Source organism: Strix aluco, chromosome 1, assembly GCF_031877795.1.
Source record: "Strix aluco isolate bStrAlu1 chromosome 1, bStrAlu1.hap1, whole genome shotgun sequence".
NCBI lineage: Eukaryota > Metazoa > Chordata > Aves > Strigiformes > Strigidae > Strix > Strix aluco.
Window position 1 is genome coordinate 72,994,511 of NC_133931.1, and position 27,050 is coordinate 73,021,560.

At 39.8% G+C, this 27,050-nt stretch overlaps 1 protein-coding gene across 4 annotated transcripts in view; it reads left to right on the plus strand.

Annotated features, from left to right (window-relative positions):
• Positions 1-486: 486 nt before the first annotated feature.
• Positions 487-27,050, plus strand: part of GALNT1 (polypeptide N-acetylgalactosaminyltransferase 1) — a 91,926-nt gene continuing 65,362 nt past the window's right edge. For 2 of the 4 annotated variants that reach the window (XM_074825056.1, XM_074825028.1), the window contains exons 1-2: positions 487-1,089; positions 25,586-25,760. The gene's annotated coding sequence lies outside the window, so the exon portion shown is untranslated. Of the gene's footprint in view, positions 1,090-25,420; positions 25,494-25,585; positions 25,761-27,050 lie in introns of all 4 variants that reach the window. The other 2 variants (XM_074825038.1, XM_074825048.1) reach the window with 2 other exon arrangements.

Below are 27,050 nucleotides of genomic sequence, written 5' to 3' on the forward strand. Positions count from 1 at the left end.
GGTGCGGCGGGGGCCCCCGCAGCGGCGGCCACACGGGAGCCCCCCGCCCCTGCTGGCGGGTGCCAGCCCTGACCACCGCACGGACCCCTCAGCCGGGGTCTGGCGGCGGGGGGGGCGCAGGCCGGCGGCGCCCGGCACGGCCCGCGGCGCTTCCACCCGCCCCTTTGACTGCAACTGCCCGAAACGAGCAGCGCCCCTCGCCCCCCCATCCCCCCCGACCCGGGCACAGGCGGGGACCGAGGACACCGGCGCCCGCCGGCGATGCGGGGCTGGGGAGAGGCAGCGGCGGGAATGGGGACGCGTGCGCTCTCCCTTCCACACACCCCCCCTCCGCGCCGTCCCGCACATCCGGGGTAGCGGCGGGGCGGGGCGGGGCGCGTGGGGCCCCGCCCCGGGGGCGCGGGGGACGTGTCCGCGCGCCGGGGCGGTCGCCGCCCCCCGCTCCGCTCCGCCCCGCCCCGCCGCCGCCGCCCCCGCGCCGGTGATGGAGACGCGGCGCTGAGGAGGGCTCGGGCGGCAGCGGCGCGCGCGGGAGAGCGGGGGCGCCGGCGGCAGCGGTGGAGCGCGGAGGACGGGGCATGCGGAGCGGAGCGGGCGCCGCCGGGGGGCTGCAGCGGCGGGCGCCGGGGCGCTGAGGGAAGCGGCGGCGGCTCCTCCGCGAGGCTCCGTGTGACCGCGCCGCCGCGCCCGGAGCGCGGCTCCCGGCAGCCGCAGGAAGAGGGGGGCCGAGGCGGCGGTGGCGGCGGCGCAGCGCTCCTTCCCCGGCCGCGGAGCGAGGCGGCGAGCGGAGGCGCCGGTTCCCCGCGGCTGTAGCGGCAGCGGCCGCCGCCGGCAGACCGGCTGCGCAACGGCAACGGCGGCCGCGCCTCAACTCGGTGCGAGGCAGCGGCCGCCGCGGCGAGCGGGCGGTGAGCGGCTCGTCCCCGTCCCCGCCGCCGCCCGGAGGATTTACCCTGCGGGACTCCCCTCCCCGGGCGCCCGGTGACAGGCGCAGCAGCGGCGGGGCCGGCGGTGCCCGTTGCCTGCCCCCAACGGCCGGCCGGCCGCCCGCCCTCCGCCGGCCGCCCCGCAGCGACAGCGAGGGCCGAGGTGAGTGCGGGCTCCGGGCGCCGCGGGTTCCGCTTCCCCCCCCGCCCCCCGCCCCGCTCCGCTCCCGCCCCTCGCTGGGGCTCGGGGAAAGGGAAGCGCCGAGCTGAGGCAGCGCCGAGCTTCTCCCCTCTTCGGCCGATCGCCGCTTCCTCCCCTCCGGGCGGCCCCGCCGCCGTGCCCGCTCGGAGGAGCGGGGCGGGGAGGACGGGCACACACAGCCCACCCGCTGCCTGCCAGCGGCTCCCCGAGTCGCTCCGGGCGGGCGGGGGGGGCCGGGGACGTCCTGTTGCCGCTCTGTGTCAGCAGCCTCCGGGAGCGCCCGGGCGCGCGTGTGTGTGTGTGTGTGCGTGTGTGTGTGTGTGCAGGGGGGGAGCGCCAGGGCGGCATCCCCGGCTGTACCCCTGCACCGCTGCCACATCGAGTTCCATCAGTTCGTGTTTATTACATAACATGTGACTAATATTTCAGACTTCCTCTTATCAGCTGGGATCCGGATCGGACTTATTTTATTTCCTTTTGATTCATAAAGCTGAAGAGGGTCGGGGAAACTAGCGCTCTCATGCCAAGTAGTTGCCTGAAGCAACTTAGTTTTCATGTGACTTTACCCGTGTTAGCAGAGGGTCACAACCTCCTTCCACTGCAAGAAAGCCGAAGTGTGTCGTCCGTGTCCCCCGCACTCCCCCCCGCCTCCGTTTATTATTAAGCACGGCCGAGTTTCTTTAGGTCCTACTTGTTTTTAGCAGTCTCTACAACCTGCCACTTCATAAGCTTACAGGGCGAGATACTGAAATAGAAACTGGTTTTTGTGCAGCAGCTGCTGAGAGAAATAACTTTTATGCTGATGAACAGGAGTGAACCAGCCTCTTCTGTTTATATAAATGATGTTGGCACTACATGAACTGTAAATGAACATAGCCAACAGCTGTGCAAACCAAAACTATGTAACTAACCATGTATTTTTATACACTGCTACTCTCAACTTCATTCCTTTGCAAAGGCGGTGAAGATCATGCTACTCTGAACACTTGGAACACCACAGAACTCGTTTTTCTTGTAAATACAAAGGATTGCTTATATTGGAGAAAGCCTTTCACTTTCTAGTGCCAGCTTCATAATTTTCTGTGGGATTTGGGGATTTTGTCCGTGTCCTCCTGTGATGTTGGCCTTTCTTAAGTGGTGTTGCTAGCCCTTTGAATTTGCTGCATTTTATCAGGCTTACCTTATCTGTAAAACATGAATGCGCATCAGAGCTAAATATTCCTCAAATGATTGCTGATAGGAAACGATTGTGGCAGCACGGTCATCTTCAGAAAAATGATTCAAATGATAGCTGGCAAGGACACCGCATACAAGCCACCCGTGACATCAAGGTGATAATGATAACACTTGGACTATCATTGGATGCTGCCTGCTTTTTCAGAACTCTAAGCTGAGTGAACGGGGATACCTTATTCCTCATATACCTTGCTCTTGTAGGGACAGAACAATTCAAAGTCGCTAATGAAAGTCATGGAAATGTTTTAAAAATACCATGTGACAGTCATTGCATAGCCTAGTGGTGAGGTGGTACTGTTTCACTTTTATACAAAGATTTATTCCCCCTCATCATCTCAGACTGGATTTGTTCGAATGAGTTCAGGAATAAGCTATACAGAGAAAGAATGGAGGTAATTTAGAATAAATTTCAATGCCAAATTGCTGCTTTAGCAAAATAGTACCCTGCTGTCCTGTCTTTGTTGCGTACGTGTTGATAAACTATACATTAACTGTAAACTTGTTAAATATTTTTCTTTCTTCTATCACAGAAGGAGTGTGATGTTTGTCTTTGGGTTGAGAACAAAAAGTAGCTCCAGGGACACTCATCTAAAAATAGGGTACTTCGAAATACTTAAATCATTTGAAGGCAATTTACATTATGTTTAGTTCAAGAGACAAGAGATTCTTGACAGATTTTGCATTTTACATTTTTAGTGATTTTTTTTTTTTTTTTTTAGTGTAAATGATACTTCTCAGACTCTCCACAAAAGTTTGATTCACAGGACCGAAATGGTATGGTCTTTGGCTCTGCAGTCCTCCCCAGTCTGTTTCTTTAAGTGTCTTCTGTGTGGAAGTGTGGGAACCGTCTCTAGATGCAAGTTGACCTGTATGGGGAGCCTTCAGTGCTTAAGGACTAGCCTACCAGTTTTTTGGGTTTTTTTGCGTAAGATGCATAAACCACCTTTTAGCAGTTGGAGTGGTGCTTTCGAGAATGGAGCAGTTTCATACTTATAAACCAATCACTTTATCAAGAATTTTGGAGTTCTTAAATTAACCAAAATCTGGAAGTCTGTAGTACTGTCTTTTAGGCCCAGTTAGAGTGTATGTTTTGCATTCCAGTGTTGCTCTTTGGGATCTTGATTTTTAAAGTTTTTTTGGGAAGTAGTGTTTTTTTGTGCCCCTCCCTGGGGCCAACATGGTGATTTTAGCATTGAAATTGTGGCAGTGGAGTTTATCTAGATGAATAGCTTGTGGCAGGTATAAGAAGGGTTAAAAGAGGCAAATGTTGAATACTTCTGTTATGGTATGGGTCTTACACAATATGTAATAGAAGTAGGCTTGGATCCTTAAATGTGATGTTCCTCATCCCAGTCCAGTTTTCTGTCCTTCTTTGACTGTTGGCAGATTCTTTATTATAAAGGTGCACTAGAAATTAGTTTGAATATTGAATTATCCATTGAATTAAAAAAGCGTACCTCTGAGCTATATAATTCCCACTTTCACTGAGTAGCGTCTTAATTTTTGAGGTGTAAATTATTTCTCTTCTGTTATGTTGTTTAGTCTACTTAAAACTATAGGCATTTTTTCATGTCTTCCTTTGTGACTCTTTGTATTAACAGTATTAATTTCTAATTCTCCACCTAATCCAGTACTACAGCAGCCTTTTTCAGGTAGTGATTAACAACGAAGCACTAGTTTTACATTAAGATACCACAGTTTTGCTAGTGCTGGCCACTGCTGTTTTTGAATCCTGATACTTTTAATTTTCAACAGCTATGTTTTCATACTGAACAGAGATCTTCCTTGAGTTCCACAGGGGTGCTTGTAATCCCTGCTTGTTTGTACTATGTCTACTTAATCTAGAAGGTTGCTGACCATACTAATAATTTTGTCTTTAACTTTCAGTGACATTTCCGCATTTATTAACATCGAATTTTATCTGCCACCGTGTTACCTGTACATCATGGTTGATTAGCTCCTAGCTGGTTACACTTTTGGTCTTCGTACTTGACTAACCTACTACATAACTCTTAACTTTTCTACTTTCTTTCCCAGATCGTTAATTAGTGCCTTTAAATGTTTCTTGCTTTATGGATCCTTAAAGTACCTTGCTGTTACCTTTTGCATGTTGAAGTTTGACTATGTATTCATAGTTCAAGCTTCCTGTTTCTTAGCTAGGAATAAAACAAAATATTTAAAGTAAAATATAGCCAAAATCTGCAAAATATATCTGCAGTGTTATAATCATGGCTTTTACTCAACTTTTAGTACCAAATTTATTCTTGACAGTAGTATTCTAAATTTAACATCCCTAGATAAAATGTTTTAACTGCATGCTTGTCATAAAAGCATTTTGACGCCATCTTCCACTAATTTTGGTGAGGCATTTTTTCCCTTTTTACAGTCTTTCTAGCGAGCTTAATCCATTATGTGAAATCAGCCCATCATAAAAATCAATGAAATTGATATACTTTTAGCTAATGTATTAAAGAGCTGGCTAACTGCTCTATTATTCACCTTTTGATTACCTAAATATAGTTTTACACTATGAAATACGAAGCTTCTTAAGGGGCATTTACTTTCGGCTAAATTAGAAGCTTGTGACTTTGAGCACTGCATAAATATCTTGCACATGTACTGTTGTAGTAACTCCCAAATCATTGAGATGTTCTTACCATCAGATTCACATAAAGATCTGGTTATAATTCACTAAAGAGAATGAACTTGAATTCTAAAGCCCTGGGCTATGCAGCTTACTGAGTGGTGGTTTGTAGTTTCTTGTAGGAAATAGAACTTTGATTCCATGTCTTTGTTTGAAGGGCTGGTGGAACTGAGCAGTCAACTCAGCAGTTACAGTAGCAGAGAGGTGTGTTTAGCTGATAACCTCAGTTGTCACTGAAAGCAAATGTGCTTGGAGACCTGGTCAGCTAAGAAAATGTACCCTTGGCAAGGTGGTCTCTCTAGATTGTCTCTTGATATCACTTGCCACCCTTGCTTCTGTGATCCAGGGCTTTATTTTCAATCATTAAAAAAAAACCCCACAACTTTTTTTTTCTGTTGTCCTCTTCTGCCTTTAAGTGGTAGGTAACTATGGTATGGAACTTGATTGTGAAGTAGCTTACAAACTTTTTTTTTGCCAAGGTATTTGATTTTGGTATTAGAGTGGTCAGATTCATTTTTCTGGCATTAAAAAATTATCCTCAATAGTCAGAGCTTTGTAAGGGTGCCTTTTCACTGGAATCAGTGTTTAATGACCACTGCAACTCTCATTGATAGTTTCAGCTCATGTATTTTTCCTTTATTATCAGATGTTTTTCAGCATTTGAGAGAGATAAACAGGTAGGGATATTGAGCACTATTTGTGTTGCAGACTGCTATTCTGCATTATCTGGTGGTCCTTAAGACTTTTTTGTGTGTTCTCCTGTGAGAAGTTACTGCTAGTGAAGAACAGTATAAAGCACCAGCAGTTTGCTACGGTGGGACCGGCTGATGTACAGCTGCTGTAAAATTTATCCCCAGTTAAGGAAGTAAGTGTTTTCATACTTTTTTTTTCTTGTGCCATGCTGGTATCAACTTTCAGAAACTTTACTCTGTTAGAAAACTTTTCCAAAAGATAAGCCAGTTCAGTGTTCTGCTCTCTAGCTGGAAGAGCATTAGCATCCTTTGCAGGCAGAATGTGTGAACTGCTCTTTTGTTCCCTAACACTTGTCTCGCTTTTTAAAACTTTGTCCCATAAACTGCAAGCCAGTGCAATATTGTAACTGTTTTGGAAAGTTTACTTTATTTTCACTAGTGCTAATATTGGTTAAGCTGTGTAAGTGGTAGAGTCTCTAGGAATTTTTTTTTGGTGGGATTTCTTACTGTAGGTAAGCTCTGAGCATTTTTTGTATGAATAGTATTACTTTGTAATGGAGTGTGATACTATTTTCATGTTGAGTTCCAATACTTCTTCATGTAAGAGAATTCTTTATGTGTAAGTGAAGTCATATGACAAAATTTGTTATTCCAGTTATGCGGAACAACTGAATCAGGTTGATATTCAACATCCAAGTTGCCTGTGAAGACTTGTTACAGGCAAGCAGGGGGGTATGTCATGTTGTTTGACTTTTTTTACAGTGCATCAGAATAGGCTTCAGAGCTTCAGCTGGTGCTTCCCATCAGCCACAGGAATTATGATAATATCACAGTGCATAAATATCTTGCATTAAGTAGTTCTACAGGAGATGGGAATACTAGCCCCATTTTACAAGTATAACACGACGAATGCTAACAGAGCCTGAAGAACTTGAATTCGAACCTGTTTAGTCTTCTATAGCCATGGATCATCATTATCTTATCTTTTTCCATGCCACTTAAGCCTGCACTCTGTATGCTAGCAATGCTTTAGTGCCAATTGTGAATGATAACCAGAATTACACTGAAAATTAAAAGGGAACTGATAATGCTGGGATTCTTCCAGGGAGAGGGAAGCAAATTTGGGGGTTTTTTTGAGGGTTCTGTGAGGAACAAACCAGGTGATAGGAATATTGGTAATGGGTTGGAATGAATTGTCAGTGTGTAGAGAGATCTGGAAGTGCTCATTACATGTCTGAATGAAGAAGGTGACTAAAAAGCAGAATAAAAAATTGATCGAATGACCATGGACCTCTATAAAGAGAAAGAGGTATCTAGTACTGGTCTCAGTCAGATGTCTCCACACTAGTGTTCTAAACTGAGTTTAACTACTTCATGTTGTCAGTTCTTAACTTTGCTAGGTGATGCTTTTATTTTAAAAAGCAAAAACCCCACAAGTACAGTAGGCTTCTGAATCTTCAGATGGTCCCAAGTTCAAATTAGTTGTAGGTGAAAAAATAAGATTGGTCAGAGTGGTGCTTTCACTCTTGTGTGACATTCATCGGTTTGATTACCATTATGAATAATTTAGCATTAAGAACCACCTGGGCTCTTGTGTACATATCCTGTTCATGATGTTTCTGCACTAAATACATTGAAGAGAGAACATGCACTGATGGGGCATTTTTAAAGTATCTTTAAGGACTCATTTAAGTTAAAATTAAACTAATGGATTTATTTAATTTTCAGTTCATTGTGTACTCAGGGTAGATGGGATTGATACACTTCTCAAACACAGAAGCTGAATCCTAATTCTAGAAGCAAAACTCAGCTTTGACTGTTGTGTCCAGACAGTACTTCTGTAAGAAATTACTTCAATTTTTGCTGATTGGAATACTACATTGAATGTCGAGTTTGTGAATTAGTGACTGTTGTAAAGAAGTTAAGGACACATTTCCACAGAACCTTTTTTTTAAAGACCACTTTGTAGTTTTAAACACTATTTTCTATATTATCATGTGAATGAAGTAAATGTCTGCTATCTTTATCTTTGAAAAATGGTTGAAGACAGCATACCAGAGCAGTCCTGTTGCGAAGAGATATTTGGAATAACAGGTATACTTAGAATAGCCAGAAAAACCCCACCCCTGCAAGCAGTGTGTGACTGTTTACTCCTTTTCCAGTATGCTCTTGCAAATTTTTCTTCAGGGCTCACTGATCAGAAGTTTAAGAAATACAGGTATTTAAATTAGTAATAGTTTAGTAAACCTATTTTGTTTTGTTTTCAAATTCTGGAGATAGTACATCATACTACAAACATTAAGCTTTCTAAAGTGCAACAGAGATACTACAGTTTAAATATGTTTATCTGAAATACATATTTCAAAAAAAATGAAACTTACCCCTTAAGGCACTCTGCCTGCTAAGAGAAGTTATAAAATTGAAATCCTTTTTCAGGCTGATATTTCTAAATATTTGATTTTGTGGTTTATTTTTCTGAACTGAAAGTCTCAGAAACAGCATGAAAAATACAAAGTCATTCAGTTCAGTAACTTTAGGGAGTAGGAAGGTGCAGTACCACCTTCAGGAGCCTTCATGCAGATTAAAAATTATATGCTTGTTGTAACTTCTCACAAACTTTGAAAGGCCTTTAGGTTCTTATCATGTCTTACTCCTTGCTCCAAAGCTGTTCTTGTATAAAAGGGTTACAGATAGGATCAGAAAGTCCAGTAAGTTAAACTTGCATTTGCTTGAGACTTAGATTAAACCTAAGTATGTGGCCTCTTTAAAGAATAGACTGGTAATGTTTTGGAAATGTAGTGTAAGATAGCTGTGGGAAAACAACTCCAAGCTGCTCAGTTGTCCCTTTTCTTGCAACTTCTACTGTGGTTTACTTGGGCATTGAAGTGAATAGGGAGAATAATGTGACAGGAAGGATGCACGGGAATTCTTTATTCTTTATAAAAGCTCAAGTTCCCTGCTAAAGCAGAACAGAATGGGGCAGCTGCTGACGTGTTAGATCAATACTCATCAATAATGTTTGGGTTTTGTTTTTTCAGCTTCAAATTGGTTTTAAGGTATAGCATCACAGGTTTTATGAACATTGGACTAAAATATTTTCTAAGCGTATAGATCAACATCAGCCTTAAGGACTGCTTCAGCTGTGCAGAGTTCTGGAAGTAAATGGTTGATAATCTAGCCTTCAAAATAACTCCGATGCGCTGAGAGTTTAGAAAGTATTGGTAGTACTGCTTTAGAAAAAAATAGTGTTCATTATAGGTTTTATATGCTCTAAACCCTGTATTTGATGTTTGGCTGTGAATAGATTCATTGAATTGCTGGAAGCTGCATTAATATTTTATCAAGTCTAAAATAACTTGTTGTAGTTGAAATACTACTTTGTTGTACAATATGTTAAAGAATGAGCCAGAATTTGGTACTGTGACTGTACAGTAACACTAGCAGACTCCTGCAGAAAATATTAAACAATCCATCAACTCTTACAAGTATAGTTGGAAGAAAGATACCTAAACGCAGTACAGCAGGATCAGAGTTACCCTGACAAAAGCATCTGAAAAAATCTTTACTTGTATATTCAAAAGGCGTATGATACAGTTGTTAGAAGTTGAAGGCTATTTTTTTGATATTACAAATTCAAGTACTATTTCAGAATATTTGCATTATTCTGAGATGACACCATAGCATCAAATGAAAAAGGGTGATTAAAAATCATGAACAATTCTAGTTTAGTGAGTAACTAGAGCTCATTAGAACACTTTAAAGCAATGTTCACCTTGTGTGTGCAGACCCAGCACAAAACTCTTTTCTCTATCAAAATATGCTTGTCAGACTATATATCTAATTTTGCAATGCAGTTCTAAGTCATAAATACTTTGTATCTGCAGTAGTTAATTTAAAAAAAAAAAGTGATGTAACCAATACCCAAAAGAAACCAAGTAATCCTGTATATTGAATTTATTAAATCTTTAAAAAAGAAACCCTATAAAAACCAGAAAACCAAGTCCCTTGTTTCTGGAAGTTATTTATTTTCTGTCTTCCTTCCTCATGTTTCTTTCCTTTAGTTCTATTTGGATTTTGCAGAGTTGTCAAATCACATCTTTTATTTTGTCTTTCCATGTCCAGGAAAACTAATCGCTCTTCTGCAACCAGTTAATGCTTGAAATCTGCTGTGTGCAAGAAACCAATTGTCCCAATCTCAGCTGTGATCTGATTCACAGAAGTACAATAATATGTAATTTTCTTGCTTTGGATTATATCAAAGCTTTCTTATGCAGTTTTAGACTATCATGACTATTCCTTTTATCCCCAAAGTTGTGCTTTCCAAAACATAGTAAGAACTTCTTCAAGCTGAAGCAGTGGTTTCTCTGTTTCATGAGTGTTACGTATATTTGAAAGACATCTAAGGACTCTTTTTAAGCACATATTCCTCTTTGTTGAAAACTTCATAAAACATCTTGGCTTCTGCCAGGAAAACAATGCCTTTTATTTTTTTTATAGCATACCTCATGTTATTTGCAGTAGAGTTGAATAGCACTGAGTTGCGGTCACTAGTTTGCACTAATCCACTAGTTTGGATCACTAGCATTTTTAAACAAAGAATCCACAATGGGATGTTTTTTAAAATGAGCAGGCTTTCTTTATTGTCACTTCTAGGCAGAAGAGCCCAGACTTAAATAGCATGCAAGTCAGGCACTGATTTCCAAATCAAATGTTTGACCTTGGGATTCTCATAGCTAAATTTTCAACTCTGAGGCTGTAAAAATATTTGATACCAACTTTCTTATAATCAAACCATCTTTTGTTGTGGAGGCTAATGAAATTATGATTCACTACTGCTTCTGTCTGCTGGGATGAGCTGTATGGTCTATTTCTATGGAGCAGAAACAAGAACAATCTGTGTTATTCTAAGAGACTGTGTTTACTTCTGTATCTGTTGCTTGTAAAATGCTGGCTAATTGTTAGTTTAAAACAGCTCTTATCAATTACTGTTGTAGCATACTAGCTTAACAGTTTTCCATAACTTGTGATTTCTCCATTTCTTCCATTTGTTTGAGTGTGTAATGATTGGCTGGGTGTATCAATTTTTATTCAGAAAGATGTGGTAATGATTCAAGAGTGGTAGTGGAGAAACGTATCTGAAAGAAGTAGAAATAATAGAAATTGCTAGTAATTTGGGTTTTTTGATATCTAGTTTGACATGTCTTAGAGACCTGGCTGTCTGAAAGTGAAGCTCAACCTTTTCCAGAAAATCATCCCTTTTTTTAGTGTAACTCAGGTATTTCAGAAAAGAGAAAATTACCTCAAAGTCATCTCACTGACAATGTTCATTTTAGTGTACTGGTGCTTGGAGAGTATTTGGAAAAGGTGTGAGGTCTTGTATTTTCCTGTGTGTGCAAGTTCTTGGTATAATTTAATTTACTAGAGAGATTTCGATGTATTTTGAATAAATTAATGAATTTCTTTATGTAACAGTTTTAATACATTGTTAAAACACAAAACTCGGATATGTCAGGAGTGAGAGACAATACTTCTTTAAGAGAAGTGATGGCTGGCATCTTTGAAGTAAATTGAAATCTATTTATGGCCAGGCATATTGGAGAGGAAACGAACACAGTGGCCCAAGTGACAAACACTGTGTTTAAAGATTTCCAAATCAGAGTGTTGTGGTTTGGAGGAGAGGGGATTAGTTTGGCTCTTTGGTGGTGGCTAGAACTGCTACTGCTTTGGCATCATGAAGCTGGTCATGGACTGAGCAGTCACTTTCAGACAAAAGAAGGAGAAAGTTTAACGAGTCTTATGCAAACAGTTGTTGAAGAATTACCTTCCTTTTCTAAAAGGGATTTGTTTCAGATAGACAAAAAAAAGAGTATTTCTAAAACCTTGAATGCTTATGGAGAAATATTACTGAGAAACCTCCAAGCTTATGAAATCAACTGTATATTGACTAGGGAAATTTTAAGAGACTTCCATCTTAAAACTGTATATGTCTGAAAGTCTTTGTATCTACTGCAATTTAAGTTTTATGGAAGAAAAACTGTTTTCTGTTCAGCTTCAAAAAGAATGCTTAGTAGAATTATAAATAGTTTTTTACATGGTTCTTTCAGGATAAAGGAAAGTTAAAGACAAAACTTTAATACACAATGTTTGAAGGACATTTGGAAAAACTTGAAGGCACTTGCTTTGGCTGCATCTGTACAGATCAAATGTCCAGTGTTCAAGTGATGGGAGGGACATTTCCCTGCCCATACCAGCGCTGGCTGGGGTTTTGTTCTCTGCCTGCAGTTTGTCTCTTTTCTCATCCTATGTCAAATATGGTAACATCATGCCCCATGGTAGTCCTTGTTGTAAAAGCTAATAGTGTTTTAGGTAAACTTTTGCCCCAGGCAGGCAACAAAAAATCGCTTTGGCAGGAGAGGAAGAGTTGCCTTTTGAGACAGTTTGATCTGCTTTGTTCACCTTCAGGCGTCCATCGCTCTTCCCCCATGCCCTCTTCCCCCCCCCCAGTTTATAGGCTGCTTTTAGTCATACTCAGTGGGCAAAAGTCCCCAAAATATTAAATTGTCACAAGTTTGGAGAATACTGATGCTGAGGAAGAAGAAAGACAACAGCTCAACAGTTGCCTGTTCTTTTCTAGACTGCCAGTTCACCAGTGAGCCATATTTTTGACTGACCAGATGGCCTTGGAACAAACCCCAGCATGTGATACCACTTACTGATTTGGTAATTAAAAGAAACAGGGAAGATATCATAGTATCATGTGGGGAATGGATGTTTTTTGGGTGGAGGAATAAAGGCGAGCTCATAAGGTGCAGCAGCAGCAAGGTGCTGAAGTTATTGCTATTCACTGAAATCTGTGGGAGACCAGGCCACAAGTTCTGCTTTCCACAAGGCAGGATAACTTGTTTTAGGAAGGGCTGCTTGTAGATAGACTGTAGTTTATTTCTAAGCATCGACATTCCATCAGATATTTTTCAGTGCGCTGCTGCTCCTACTGCAGCTGGTCCTTTTAAATTATAAAAAAGCAGCCAGCTGCTGCTACAGGATTGTTTTTTAGAACACAGTAGTAAAAGTTAAACCACTTCGCTTGCATTAATGAGTAGTTAATGCTTCTTCTCCCCAACACAAAGTTTCCACAGTTTACTTATGAACTTTTCAGTCTGAATTTACTGAATGTAATTTTTTTGTTTTCAAATGGGAATGGTTTGAAAACCACTCATAGTGGCTATTTTGTAAGTATACTGTCTCCTGTTCTTCTCTTGAAAAACCAAAGAGGAGAACAGGAGAGCAGACTTCGGACAAGATGGGAAGATTAATGTATTGTTCATACCTGTAAAGTATGTAAGCTGATGTAGTTAGGGAGAGTGATAACCTAATTTATTTGCTTTCTGCATACCATGAGGAAAAGGAATGAAAGAAGCTCAATTCACCATCTTCGTGCTAAGATTTTCTACACTGAAATTGAACTGAACACCTTACTGTGTTAGGAAAACTAAGGCTTACTACTTAACTGTGACAGCTACTTGCACAGAAGGGTGGTATGAGAAAAATTAATAAAGCAACTGTCTGCTCAGACTTCCTTCAAATTCAGTGTTGGATGTTTAGTTATGACCTAGTTTCTTTGGACGTGTGTTCTATACTGTAATGTAACAGAAACTAATAGGAAAGACTTCTTATACTACAAATAATAGTATAACTGTTTATAATAATATTCTCACTTTCCTGAATGCTACTAAATGATATGATTTTAAGGACTTGACTGTTACTAAGAAGTGAAATGTTAATGTTTAAGTGTGGACATTTTTTAACATTGTTGTCGCCTATACTTTCACTCCAGTTTTTACCTGAATTATCTGCTTTTTCTACATGTAATATGTAACATTATTCTTGGCATAAAAAAAGATAATCATCAGAAGAGTTGGTTGCTTCAAGCCTTGAATTGAATAAAACTAAAGAAAAAGCGTATGTTGTCTTAAGGTGTATTTTAACTATTTTTTCATTTGTTGCTAATGGTATCTGACTTATGTGTTTATGTTGATCTGCCTAATGGGGATTGCTCTGTCTTTTTTTTCTTTTAGCATATTAACAAGAAGTTTTTTAGTACATGTAATGTAATACATTGCTACACTCAAAATTCCCTTCATTCTGGTAATGTTCATGAGTCATAGATATTCTTTTCAAAGCATTATAAATGAATCACTGGGTCACAGTACTGAAATACTGTACTATTGGCTCCTCCTAAAATAAAATCAAATCTCTTAATGAGACATTGCTTTGTTGAAGGCTGTTTCAAAAGTAGTAGATTGCCTCAAAGAGCAAATGTCTGAGACTGAGGAAAACTTGAACTGGGTAGATTAAGTGATTTTTACCAAGCATCTTTTAATGATTAAAAATAGTTGGGGGTTGTGTCAGAAATAAAGGTTTTGGTAGCATCTGAACAGCTTTGAAATAAGAACTCCAGTACAAGTTCCTGTTGATAAGACTGAAGCTGTGATCTCCAGCCTTCCCTAGATGACTGCACTGAGCACTGTGAAGGAAGTAATGACATTCCTCTTTCCAACTTTTTAATTTACTGCAGCTACAACAGCATTAGGGAGTCTGCTAGTCAATGTTTTGCCAAAAGGCATGTGTTGGGGGCTCCAAGTATAGGCAGACAGGAACGGGGCGACAGAAAACCTGTAGGAGAAGGGAACAGAAGAGTTGGCAAGAGAGAATAAAATGTAAATATCTTTCTCTAGAAGATAACAAAAATATTTAAATGACTAAATAGCGTCTTACTACTTCTTTTGTCTAACAGTGACAGGGTTGTGTAGCAAGCTAATTAGTAAAAGTTTGCAAATGCAGAACTATTAAGAGAATGTAGAAGTGTTGACTGGGGAGAACCTACCTGTTGGCAGATGAAAAGTTTTGACTAGTATGATTAGCCTGTCTAGCCCATTTCAGGTAGGAAGAAATCAGTTTGACCTTCTTCCTTCCTGCACCTCTTGACTCTGACAAGAGTGAAATTTATGTGTGACATAGGACTTAGTTTCCTTTTCCTGCTAGCTTGGGCTTTCTGAACAGGGAAGCATAAAAATAGAAAAACAAATGCTTTAAATGCTAAAGACATTGATATAATTCAGGCAAAAGAGAGTAAGCTATAATTAGCAGGAAAATATCAGTGGGATCTTTACAAGAAATGAGAGGGGTTTATATACCCCAGTGAAATGTATAATAGGCATACAGTCTGCTTTCATTTACAGCATAGGGCACACCGTTGTAGCCCTAGGGTATGTCGGAATAATTGCTGAGGAGGCAGACAAGACAGCTGATGTATTTAGATAAGACATGATGTCTCTTGAGCAAAAAATTACATGGTAGTCCAAATCAGGCAGACAAGATAGTTATATAAGAAGTTAAATTTACATGTTCTCTAAATTCTTGTAGTTTTCTTTTACATACATGTGCTGAAGATAGCACTGAACTTTAAGTCTTTTACAAGCATTTTTGCCATATTTGTTCTTGATGAGTAAGCAGAATATTGTTATGGTATGGAAAAATCAAATTGAGTTTTTCATCCTGTATATAATTTTTCCATGAATATGGAAGGTTGATAAGGCTTTTCCTGAAAGGATCATATTTAAGTCATCATCTTTTTATTTAGAGTTTATTTAGAACTTAATTTCTGGAAGTGTGGAATGCTTTTTGGTGCCAATTTAAGAGCAATGCTGACAAATCAGTGGTTTGAGCATACTTGGTCTGTAGAACACTTCAGCTTGCAAAGCAAATAACTGTTCTCAGCATTTGCTATTCTTTTGAAGCTGATGAAGCATTTGAGCTGCTACTTTTAAGTTGGTTCTTATTAATTTTATATCAAAGTAATTTGAAGCCTAGGTATTTTGACAAATGGATGGTCTTCTGTTTTGGTGAGAGCCTCCCAGGGAGGTAATTGCAAGCCCCAAGTTCTCAGTTGCAGAGGAAGGTCTTAGAAATGCTTTTTCAGTTGGCACTGCTTCCCTAGTTTAGTTGCTCATGATGAATTGCATTTGAGTCTTTAAAAAACATAGTACATTTCCTAACAGATACAAAAAAGTTAGTTGATGCTGTTCAGGTGAGCCAGTGTTAAGAAGTGGTTTCCTAAGGGACATTGTGAAACAGTTGAGCTGAAAGCTGAATGAATTGGGAGGCTTTGGTTTGGCCTATCATGAGGTGTGCAAAAGTGTTGAGAGCTTCCTGCTTGCTTTTCTTCATGTCAAGTTAAACACTTTGGGATAAGTGGTTTAAGACAGTATAGTACTTGCGAAGGTTTTTCCCATCTTTCTAAAGGAATAAGAATAATTCAGTGTTGATTGAACAAAAGTTCAATATTTTTATTGCTTTTTATTTAACCATATTTTTACAAGGTGCCTTCTTTCATTTTGGTTCTTGCTGAAGTGTTCTATAGTATAACATACCTGCTATCAAATGAAGTGTTTGGATTTTATTGTTCTGTAAGTCATGGTTCTCTCTATATCCTGACCTTTCTTTCAACATTGCAAGTACCTAGCCTATTTGTTACACTATTTTATCTTTACTAACTTTGTTTAGGTGTTGATTAGAAACTTAAACATTCTGAATGTTTTCATATTGCTACCTAACTTTTGATGTACCCTAAGAGGAGCTTATGTATGGAAGATTCTTGTTTCATCTCTTTCTAGAATATTCAAAAAAGAATTATTCCTCAACCCTGAACCAGCAAGGTGTTTTTGGGAAGCAAGAGTTTGTACAACTGGTGTTTTTCCAGTTACTGAAAATGGTTGAATTTATATCTGAATAGCTGATAGAGATTTCCAGTAGTGATTGTTTCTCAGATCCTGAAGCATTCTGCCAGGTATTAGATTAATAATCCTTCCCTCATGATGTTATGATGTAATTCACAATGTCCAGCTGCTAAAGAAGATGTTTAAAATGAGATGAAAAACAGATACAGAATAACTGAAAAACAAACAGAGAAAATAGAAGACATAATTACCATGTAACAGACCTGTTGAGATTTAGCATAACAACAATGGCAAGTCTCAAAATTTAAGAATTAGGTTGTTAGCTTCATGAACATGCCAGTCTGCCACTGCTGCTGAAGTAAAAAGTCTTTTCCTGGCCATTCTTTCCCTTCCTTAGGCAAGTATTGTGAAACAGATTGCAAAATTTTCTGGATGCCAGTATGTTTCTGTGCTAAATTAGTTCTAACCTGTACCCAAATGTGATGATGTCAGAAAGGAGTGTGGAGATAGAAGCAAATGCTGAGGGACTAGGGGACATTATTATGCATTCCTTGAGCTGCAGTGCTGCTGATTTTCAGTATTCTTGATTTTAGGCATGATGTATGTGTAAACTCCATACCTTTTTCTGCATACCAAACGATCTTCTGGGTTTGTGCTTGTAAAAATAAAGACACTGGAAACAGCTGACTGACCTAGCAATTAGTAAACTAAGTGAAGCAGGGTATTTCTAGGAAGAAATCTTAAGGTTTGCAACATGGTTTGTGAAACTATGTACTGGATTGCTGCATTGCCAAAGGCTGCATTAAAACAGCAGTGCTTTTTTTAGAAAAGCTAATTCATTGGTTTATTGTTGCAGTTTCCTCATCCGTGTTATGACAGCGTTAATAGCTCTCAGTATTCTGTTTCAACTACCTGTTACTGATTTTACAGAAAGGGACAAGAAAGAATTTAGGATCTGTATTACTAACTGAATCCATTGTTTTGGAAACTTGATAACGTAATGTTTCCTGTGTTCCTTGGTGGTAAACAAAACTTCCTGAAATAGGGACCATTATCTCACCTGAAGCCAGAAAATGTCTGTCTGCCTGTTTCTACTTAAAAGAATGGAAGTTTTTTTTGTTTAAAGTGATCTTCCTACTCTTGCAAATGAGAAATGATAGTCATTTGTCAGCTCAGCCAAATTTCAGATACTGTTGCAAGCAGCAGAGCTTTGCCTGAAGGCAGATGAAGATATCTGAAACTAGAATTTCTGTGGGAGGGTTAGTATTTGTGTGTGAAGACATATGCTCAGTCAAGCAGTTTGTTGTTTTAGGGTACGTATTCTCCTGTTGACACTGACAGACAGCCTTACTGAAATGCCTTAAATCTGGCAGAAGGCAACAAGCCTTTCCCTCTTCTCTTCCATTTATTTCTCTCACCACAAAATTTTTGTTTTAAATAGAACATTAATATTTTCAAAGAACTGAGTCCTCAGGCCAGACTTTTTTCTTAGGGGAGGTTCTGTGTATTACTTCTGTGCTCCAGGCAAAATTTTTTCTAAAGGTTTACTTTTATGTGCTGACTTAAAGTCCTCTTAATAAGCAGTGTGTTATTTTGGACTTCGGAGTTAAGATATGCTTGTTCACCTCCTGAGCAGCTGTCACTAATATTTTCATTACTGGGTGACTAATGTTGTAATGTGTGATAATATAGGGCTTTGTAAAAGTTTGTGGACAAGAATACATTTTTCTCATTTTCCTCTTTGATTAACAAGTGCTAATTACATCTTGCAAGACAATACTTCTTATTTGATTTGTGAGGTTTTTTTAATGGTAGCATTTGGTTCTTAAGTTAGTAAATATATAAAACAGCCTTTTTTAGCTCTGTGTACAGCCATATATTACTTGGTTTAAAGTAAGGAGTCTAATATTTCTTTTGCATGGAAGGTATAGAGCTGAATAGATGGTAGACTGTCTCTTACACCAAAGTGCTGGAAGAAATGATTTCTCAGTGTCTAAACACACATAATTAGATGTGTGGAACAGTGGTTTTTACTTTGGGGACTTCCTACCACTTAGCACTTTATTATCTTCATGAAAAAATATTATATCATTGAGAACCTTTGTAAATTCTGAGAAGCATTGTGTAAATCTGACATTTGCTTTTACAAATTTACCAGTTGATTTATTTCAAGTACTGCCTCTTGTGAATGGCAAGTCTTAGGATCTTGCTTAGATACCTCCCCTTCCCTCTTTTCTCTCTTTAAGTAATACACTATAGTGCACACTATAATATGTGTGTGTGATCTGCAGAAAAGCTAAGCCTTTGGTCACAAGTAGTACAATTCTGTAGTTCCCTTTCTCTATGTATAGGACAGAGTTGCTGTAATTTTATTATCCCACAGTTGCCTGTTGCCACTTGCAAACTGATTTTGTGACCTGTGGAAGGCTGAGGTTGTGATCTTTTAAGCACCATTAAAGCAGCATATTTGAATGTCCATAATTTTGCATCCCTGTGATCATCTCCAAGGCAATGGGAAATATTTGTAATCTCACTCTTTGTAGTTCCATTAAAAATTATCAGTGGAAATGGAGAAACTGGGTATGACAATAATTTGGGTACATTTTTTTTTTCTAAACTCTTTGTCCCACACCCTCCCCCTGTAAGCTATCTGTCTGTTTGGTTTTTTTGCACCAGATCAGAAAATGAGAGGTTACAGATTATTTAATTCAGTATTATACCTGAGAATATAGCAGTCAGCTCTTCTGAAGCGCTCTGTTCACTGTTCAAGAAAGCATTGATCATCGCAGGACATGTGATTTTACTGAACGTTTGAGGGAGGCTGTGATTGATTTTAATGTAGTTATGTATTTAACTATTTTGTATTCATAATTAAATAGGATTTTTTTCCTCGGTAGGTCTAGGAACTTTTACTCTTTTCTAATGAGTCAGGGAAGACTGGAAAAGGTAAAACAGAAAGCATTGTCTTTCTCAGTTGAAGGGATCCTATGTTTGTTTGCCAGTGTTAATGTCACATACACTTTTTCTAGCAAAGGACAGTACTCTGAAAGTGGAAGTCAAGCCCCATTCATAATAACTAAATGAAGAAATCCGCTTTGTACATACCTATGCACATGTACACATGCACACATCTATATAGGTAGCTGGGGTTAATGCCAGTTGGCATACAGGAGGGGGTTGATGATTCTGCCTAATTGCTGCTGCTTGGTTTAAGGCTGTTGCCATACTTGCATTTTTTGAGGAAGATGACTACCTGAGCTCTTACAGTAAATGATAATTATCTGATGTCTCCTGAGCTTCATGTGACTTGGGGTGAAGAGGTGTCAATGAGGTCCAAAGTCAGTGCTTTGTATACAGGAAATGCATTGCCTGTAATGTCAGGGGTGTGCATCTGCTGCTGGTCCCATCTGAGCTCTTGTAAGCAGAGGGAGAGAAGACAAGACTGAGATTCCACTGTTGTGGAATAGGATAGGAAAGTAAGATTTTGAGGGAAGTTGCTTGGACTTTAAGTTTTCAATACCCCATTACAATAGAAATATTAATGAAAAACTAAATTACCCACTCTTTATAAACAAGCAAAATAAACAAAACTTGTGGTTGACACTAAATCTTATTTTTTTGACTTCTGGGTTCCTTCATAGTGAATGCTTTGTCAACTGAAGGAGCCGAGAGGTGTCTAATGTATTTTGCACTGTGGCTCACATCCTCCATATGAATCCGTGCTGGTTGCTTTGCATACTTGTGAAACAATGAGGGTAGTGTTCCCTGGAGGCTGAAGAGAAGGTGCAGAGGGTGTCTGCCAGCTCGCAGCAGTCAACACACAACTCTTTGTTGATAGTCCCACTGAAGGCAAGCATGCCCCGACCATTGATGCTCCGTGCTCATACGTAAGGCTGATGTGTGTTAATGCTGTCAAAATAATCAGATTTTGCTGATTGCTTTACTAATGTTTTTGAATCATGAGAGTTAAGAAAGACTTCCATCGTCTTTACAGACCTGTAGTGCTGCTCCTGATTTGCAAATAATTTGGGTTTTGTTGTTCTGGAGAGCAGTTGTGAGGTTATAAAAGATAGCTTTTTTCTTGTTCGAGTTGTGCAATTCTGTGTAGATACTGTTTGAATTTTGAAAAAGGTATTTCTTACAGTCCAAAGAGATTTAGTAATGATGCTAAATATGATAGTAGACACTTTACTATTGAGAGCAGTAGATTGTCTCGTGGTGTTTTGGTTTTTTTCTTGTGCTTTCCAGCAGTGTAGTTCTGTCAGACAAAGTGAAAATAAGCTTTGCCATAGTCTTGACTTGGGGGCGGGGGTGGTGGGGAGTGCATTTTACAGTTGACTTCTAAAAATAATGTTTACTTAAAGACTGCCTATGGGTTCAATCAGTCTTGGTCCCTTTCATACACTGCTAGTGTTGGCTTGTGTTGCTTTGAGTCAGTGTCCCCAGAAGACAGAAGAAGGCAGGAGGCCTGTGAAGAAGGCGCTGCTGCATTGTTTGCATGGCTGTACTTTCCAGAATCATTGCTTGGTTGAACAACCGATTGGTGAAGGCCAAGAAAAAAAAGTAAGGACATACACTGTAGATGTCAGCCTGATCAAAATAACACCTTGACAATTTTTTATAAGTTTTAGAGAGATACTATGTTAACAGTGTATACTTTACACCTGTTAAACACATACCTGTGTTTATGGTTTTCCTGATTGTATTATGAATTATGCCCATGAATCTTTCTTTTTTGACAAGTTGCAGGAAAAAAATCTTTGGATTAAGGAAGATTTATTGAAATGATTATTTTCCTTGCTGTCTTTATGTATAAGGTAAAGCCATGGAGACTTATGGAATAAAACTGTGGTAGTTTTGTTGTATGCTCTAGTTTTACGTATTGCCGGTCACTTTAAGACCAGCAGGTCGAAGCTGTGGTTCTCTGTGTTATAAATCTGTTTTCTCTGGAGTTTCATGGCAGTCTAATAATTTTCTCTCCTTTTCATGCTTTCATGTTCACTCCCTTGTGCTGATGTTTCTGACCACGTGCAGGGTCATACCACTGGACTGACCTCGTAGAAAAATAAGCTGAGGAAATGGACTTGGCTATATACATTATGGCACCTGTATGATTTTGTGTGTGTGGGGAGATGTCTCTGAATAAGCAGAAACTGACTGTACAGACTGGGAAGGTAATGCATGACTAAAAAAATCATACAGTCAATCCATATTATATTTAGGAAGAGGTGAAAGTGATAAGTGGGATAAAGAGTGACAGATATTTCATTGTGCATAGGTAGCTCTGCATGATTGTTGCTGTCACTAACATTAAATGTGTCAGAAGAAAGTTCTCTGAATAATGGGAATGCAAATATTGAGACTTAAGTACAGACAATTACTTGAACATAAGACAATTATATCTTGCACTCTACAAATATTGTGTCTGCGAACCTGGTCAGCATATCAGAGTGGCTGGTTAAAATTTGTTTAGGTTTAAATAAAAGCTCAGAGTGTTGAATTTCCCCAAAAAGTCAGTTTAAAAAAAAAACCTCAACCAATCTTTGTTGCTAGGTGCTACTAGTTCAGAGGGTCTGGTGCTTGTGGTGACAGAACATCTAGCTGGTGGTAATGGAGTATAAAACAGGACAGTAAAAATTACTGGTAAGGGAGACCTCTGCCTAGAATCATCCTCATCTAACTTTCAACCTGTGAAATGCTTGGAGTTGATGTGAAAACTTCTGATTAACAGAAGCTGCTTGGATTCCAAATTCCAAAATCCCAGCTCGAACAACTTCCTTTCAAGTCTATAGGCTATTTGTATGAACAGTTTAAAGCAGAAGTAGTCTTCAGTTTAAATTGTGTAGCAGCATAACATGGCATGGACCATTGAAAGCTAATGGCTACTCATAGCCTTAATCTAAATACTCATAACTGCTATTGCAACAGATGATTTATTTTTTTTGTTCACCTACATATTCTGTTATCTGTGTCCAGGTCTCCTAACCCACTTGCCTGTCCACATCAGCAGTGTGTGTAGGTTATTACTTTTTTCTGGGTTACTTTGGATTTATATCAAGAAAATGGAAGGGCACAGTACATCATCTTCACCTTGGTTTCTTTTGCCTGTTTCTGGCTAAAATGCCCAGAATTGTTTTGAATTGGAACCATGAGAAAATCACCAGCCAGTTGTGTGTGCACACTGTGCCTTAGTGTTTGTTCTTGATGGGATATAATGGAAAAAATCCAGCTAGAGTAGAAACATACTGAAGAGAGGTAGTTACAGGTAAGATAGTCCTCTCTTTGAACATGCAATTTACGAAACAAATTTGGAAGCCTTATTGTAAAGATCAGAAATGCATAATCAAGCCAATCTAACATCCTCTACAACAGGAAGCTTGTGGACTGGAGAAAGCTACATGGGATACTCTTACAGAGCAAGCTAAGGAAACATGGCCTAGATAAAAAAAAGCTATTTTAGGGTGTGTGTAAGATCATTAGGTTAACAGTAGACAGAGTTTTATCTTTCAGTAGTTCACTTTAAGCAAGAGAAAGCATATTGTGTAGATTTTGTGTAGTTGTTTCAGCTTATGGTTCTTGTTCATGAACTGGGTAATGGAATAACATATGGTTATGAAATCTGAAGACAAGAAGTGTTTGGGAATAAATGCAGGTACATGCAGTTGCGATGGCAATTCAGAAGAATCTTGAATGTTGTAAAGATGGCCTGAAAGAATAGGATGTGCTTTAGAACAGTAAGTGAAATGCCTTATATTTAGCTCAAAATAACATAAAAATAAGATGGAGAACAGCTGTTTAAGTTGTTCCTGCCACCCTATTCCCCACCCCACTCTAGGACAAGCCACAGAAGGAAGAGATGTATGTATGTATTGGCATGAATAAACAGTGGTAGAGTTGAACGTTTGGCTCTGTTCAGTGTTGTAAGGTTAAAACACTGCATCAGTTTTGGCCATTGTACTTGAAGAAAGATGTAGGCACAGTTAATTTGCCTCAGGGGAGTAATGGTAATGACTGGTGATTTAGAAAAGATAGTATGTGCAGAAAGAATGATTGAATTGGCATTTTTGTAACCCAAAGAAGAGATCAAGGGAAATTATAAGCTTTTAAGTGTGTGGAAGTTCACAACAAAAAAGCGAACATCTGCCCTTGGTAGATGTGCCTTGCTTGTTAATGACGACATGGACCATTCTCTGTGTGTCCTTCTCTCATTGTTCACGTTTTGGTTTTGTGTTTTATAAGAGCTCTTTCTGTTCAGTGCCTGGACAACAGTGAACAAAGAGCCTGTGGTCTTAGGATCCTTTGAAGAAATATATAAATTAGCAAAAACATTAAAACATTAAAATATGAATCTTCATCTAACCAGATATTTCAGTTAAAACTCTTGAGCAGATAGAAGAAGACTTGCTCCCAGATGGACTGGATTCCCCATCTGTAAAAATGGATCATGTTTTCCACCTCTGTAAAGTACTTGAGTTTTACTGAAGAAAAAGGATACAAAAAAAGCTAATTTAGCATAAGAAACACTGATTTTTTTTTTGGTGTATTGCATGTTACAGTGCAATGCGTAGAGCCTAGTCAGATATATGACGGAAGTCTGTGTTTAACCTTCTTGAGGGCTGTCACTAATTTGCTTTGATAAAGGTGGTTGGGTCTCCTCAGAATTATGTCATGTTCTCTTAATATTTAACACTTTCAGAAAGGTAACAATCATGTGATTTATGTTAGGTGTCCCTCTGGGTATGTCTTGGATCATCTTGTGATCTGTATTTTTCTGACCCTTTGAAACTTCCATATTTTTTTCAGGTTTGGTAAAAATTGGTATTATTTCCGGGAGATCCCTAGCCAGTTCTTTTAATATTCAGACTCTAAGGTACTTCTGTGCATATAAAATTGCTTACTGTTCCTATTCTATCGGTGTGCTTTATCAGTGTTTTGGTAGTCTGTCCTCAAATGGAGAACAAAATTAGGAGTTAAGACATTTTCCCTTTCTACTTTGATATGCAAAAAACTGAGAAACTGCCAAGTATTGTACTTACTTCACCTGACTCAGTACTGGGGTAATAATCTGTTTCAGAATAAGCAGTTGATAAACATCTTCTCTATTACTGCCAATCTTAGTTTTCCTTACCATGTATTTCCTCCATACTGTCATGTCATCATAGTGTCAGCATCTTTTTTTCTCTTGTACATAATTTTTCATCTGGATAGGCAATACGTAAAGCTAACAGTTTAAACAGGTAGAGTAATAAACTGGAATAACTTAGGCTCATGTGTAATATGGCAAATACAACACAAGTTCATAATATATGGCAAATATTACTTAAGTGTAGGCAAGTTATAATTGCATTAAAATTTGAAACAATCTGCTTTCTTGTCTGTTAAGATGTTTTGTTTACCTTTCAGCTGCTTAGAATTTCCTTCAGACATTGCTGTATTAACTGGGTAAAGAAAGGGATTTGAAGGAATTCATTAAATATTGTTAAAATTTTAACAGATAACACTTGGAAAAGCTCAGGCATCATTTTTCAGGTGTCACTTTATTTTTAGAAGTGAAAAAACATTACTTAAGCATCAGGTCTGTGTTAGTTTAATAACACCTTTTTTTTTTTTTACAAAAGCTGTCATTATAAATGCTAATGTTTAAGTTGTGGGCGAGAGATGAAAGAATGTAAAAAAACCTACATCTATAAGCTAGAATATGTATGGGAAAATTTAGTCCGAAAGAATGATCATCTGGGGAGCTGCTCATGTGAATGTGTACCATTGAGGAGGCTGTTTTCTAGCCTTATCGAGAACAATTCATAGTTTGTTGTGCTAAATGTTCATGATTGGATAGAGGGCGACATATATAGAACTCAAAAATACATAACTGCTTATTTGGGAGGACAGGCAGTCCTCCCACTTATATCATCTGAAAGGCTAAAAAATTTTGATGACTTGTTCCACCTCTCCACTCTACCCTGCATATGTTGTTTTCCTCACAGGCTCAGTTCACTGCATCTTTTTAGAAGCAGTCTTTTGGCTCCTTCTCCCTTGCACAGGGTTTTGGATTTTCAGGTATTAAATACTGGGAAACTTTCCTCTCCTTCCACCTCAAGCTCTGCCAGAATCGAACCTGAAACTTACTTGACTTTCTGTTCTTCTTCTAGGACAGCCTTAAGACCTTGTGGATGGAAGACCTCTTTTGCTTCTACATTGATGTCAGAATGGCCTAGGCAGGTCTGTGGCTCTATGGTTCCTACCACAGGCACTCTACAGCAATGTATTGGGATTTTGCCACCAGTGCTAGTGGACCATCCAGATGGCTGTAAACCTGCAGAGGAGGTTAGTACAAAATGTGATCCAGGAATTTTTGATGATTTGCTCAGGTCTGTCTGCTTTGGATGTATCTTAGAGCAAAGGGAGCACCTAGAGACTGCATGTATGCTACTACTTTTTCATTGCATTGTATTTGGTTTGCATGGCAAGGTTTTGGTAGCGGGGTGGCTACATAGGTGGCTTCTGTGAGAAGCTGCTAGAAGCTTCCCCATGTCCAACAGAGCCGATGCCAGCCGGCTCCAAGATGGACCTGCCATGGGCCAAGGCTGAGCCCATCAATGGTGATAGCGCCTCTGGGATCATGTATTTAAGAAGGGGAAAAAAACCTGTGTAATGGCAACTGCAGCCAGAGAGAAGAGTGGGAATATGTGAGAGAAGCAACCCTGCAGATACCAAGGTCAGTGAAGAAGGAGAGGGAGGAGGTGTTTCAGGCACTGGAGCAGAGATTCCCCTGCAGCCTGTGGTGAAGACCATGGTGAGGCAGGCTGTGCCCCTGCAGCTCATGGAGGTTAACGGTGGAGCAGATATCCACCTGCAGCCTGTGGAAGGGACCCACGCTGGAGCAGTTTGTGAAGGACTGCAGCCCGTGGGAAGGACTCAAGGTGGAGAAGTTCGTGGAGGACTGTCTCCTGTGGGAGGGACCCCACACTGGAGTAGGGGAAGAGTGTGAGGAGTACTTCCCCTAAGGAGGAAGGAGCATCAGAGACAACATGTGATGAACTGACCACAACCCCCATTTCCTGTCCCCCTGCACCACTGGTGGGGGAGGAGTTAGAGAAAATTGGAAGTAAAGTTAAGCCTGGGAAGAAGGGAGTCATGGCAGGGAAGGTGTTTTAAGATTTAGTTTTTATTCATCATTGCCCTACTCTGATTTCATTGGTTTAATTTAAACTAATTTCCCTGAGTTGAGTCTGTTTTGCCCGTGGCAGTAATTGGTGAGTGATCTCTCCCTGTCCTCATCTTGACCCACAAGCCTTTCATTATGTTTTCTCTCCCCTGCCCAGCTGAGGAGGGGGAGTGATAGAGCGGCTTTGGTGGGCACCTGGCATCCAGCCAGGGTCAACCCACCACCTGCATGTTCCATATTTTTCTGTTTCTTCAAGGTCCTGGTAGACCAGTTGAGTTGTCTGCAGCTGTTAAACAGGTGTCCATAAGAATCCCCTTAGATATTAGCAGAAGCCTAATTTATCTGTTACTGTGGTTGTCTCTGGGTATTGAAAAGTGCAATATCCAAGTGGGTAAAGCACCCCATTTTTAGTTCTCCTAAACTTACCTTTACTGTTTCAGTATATCATC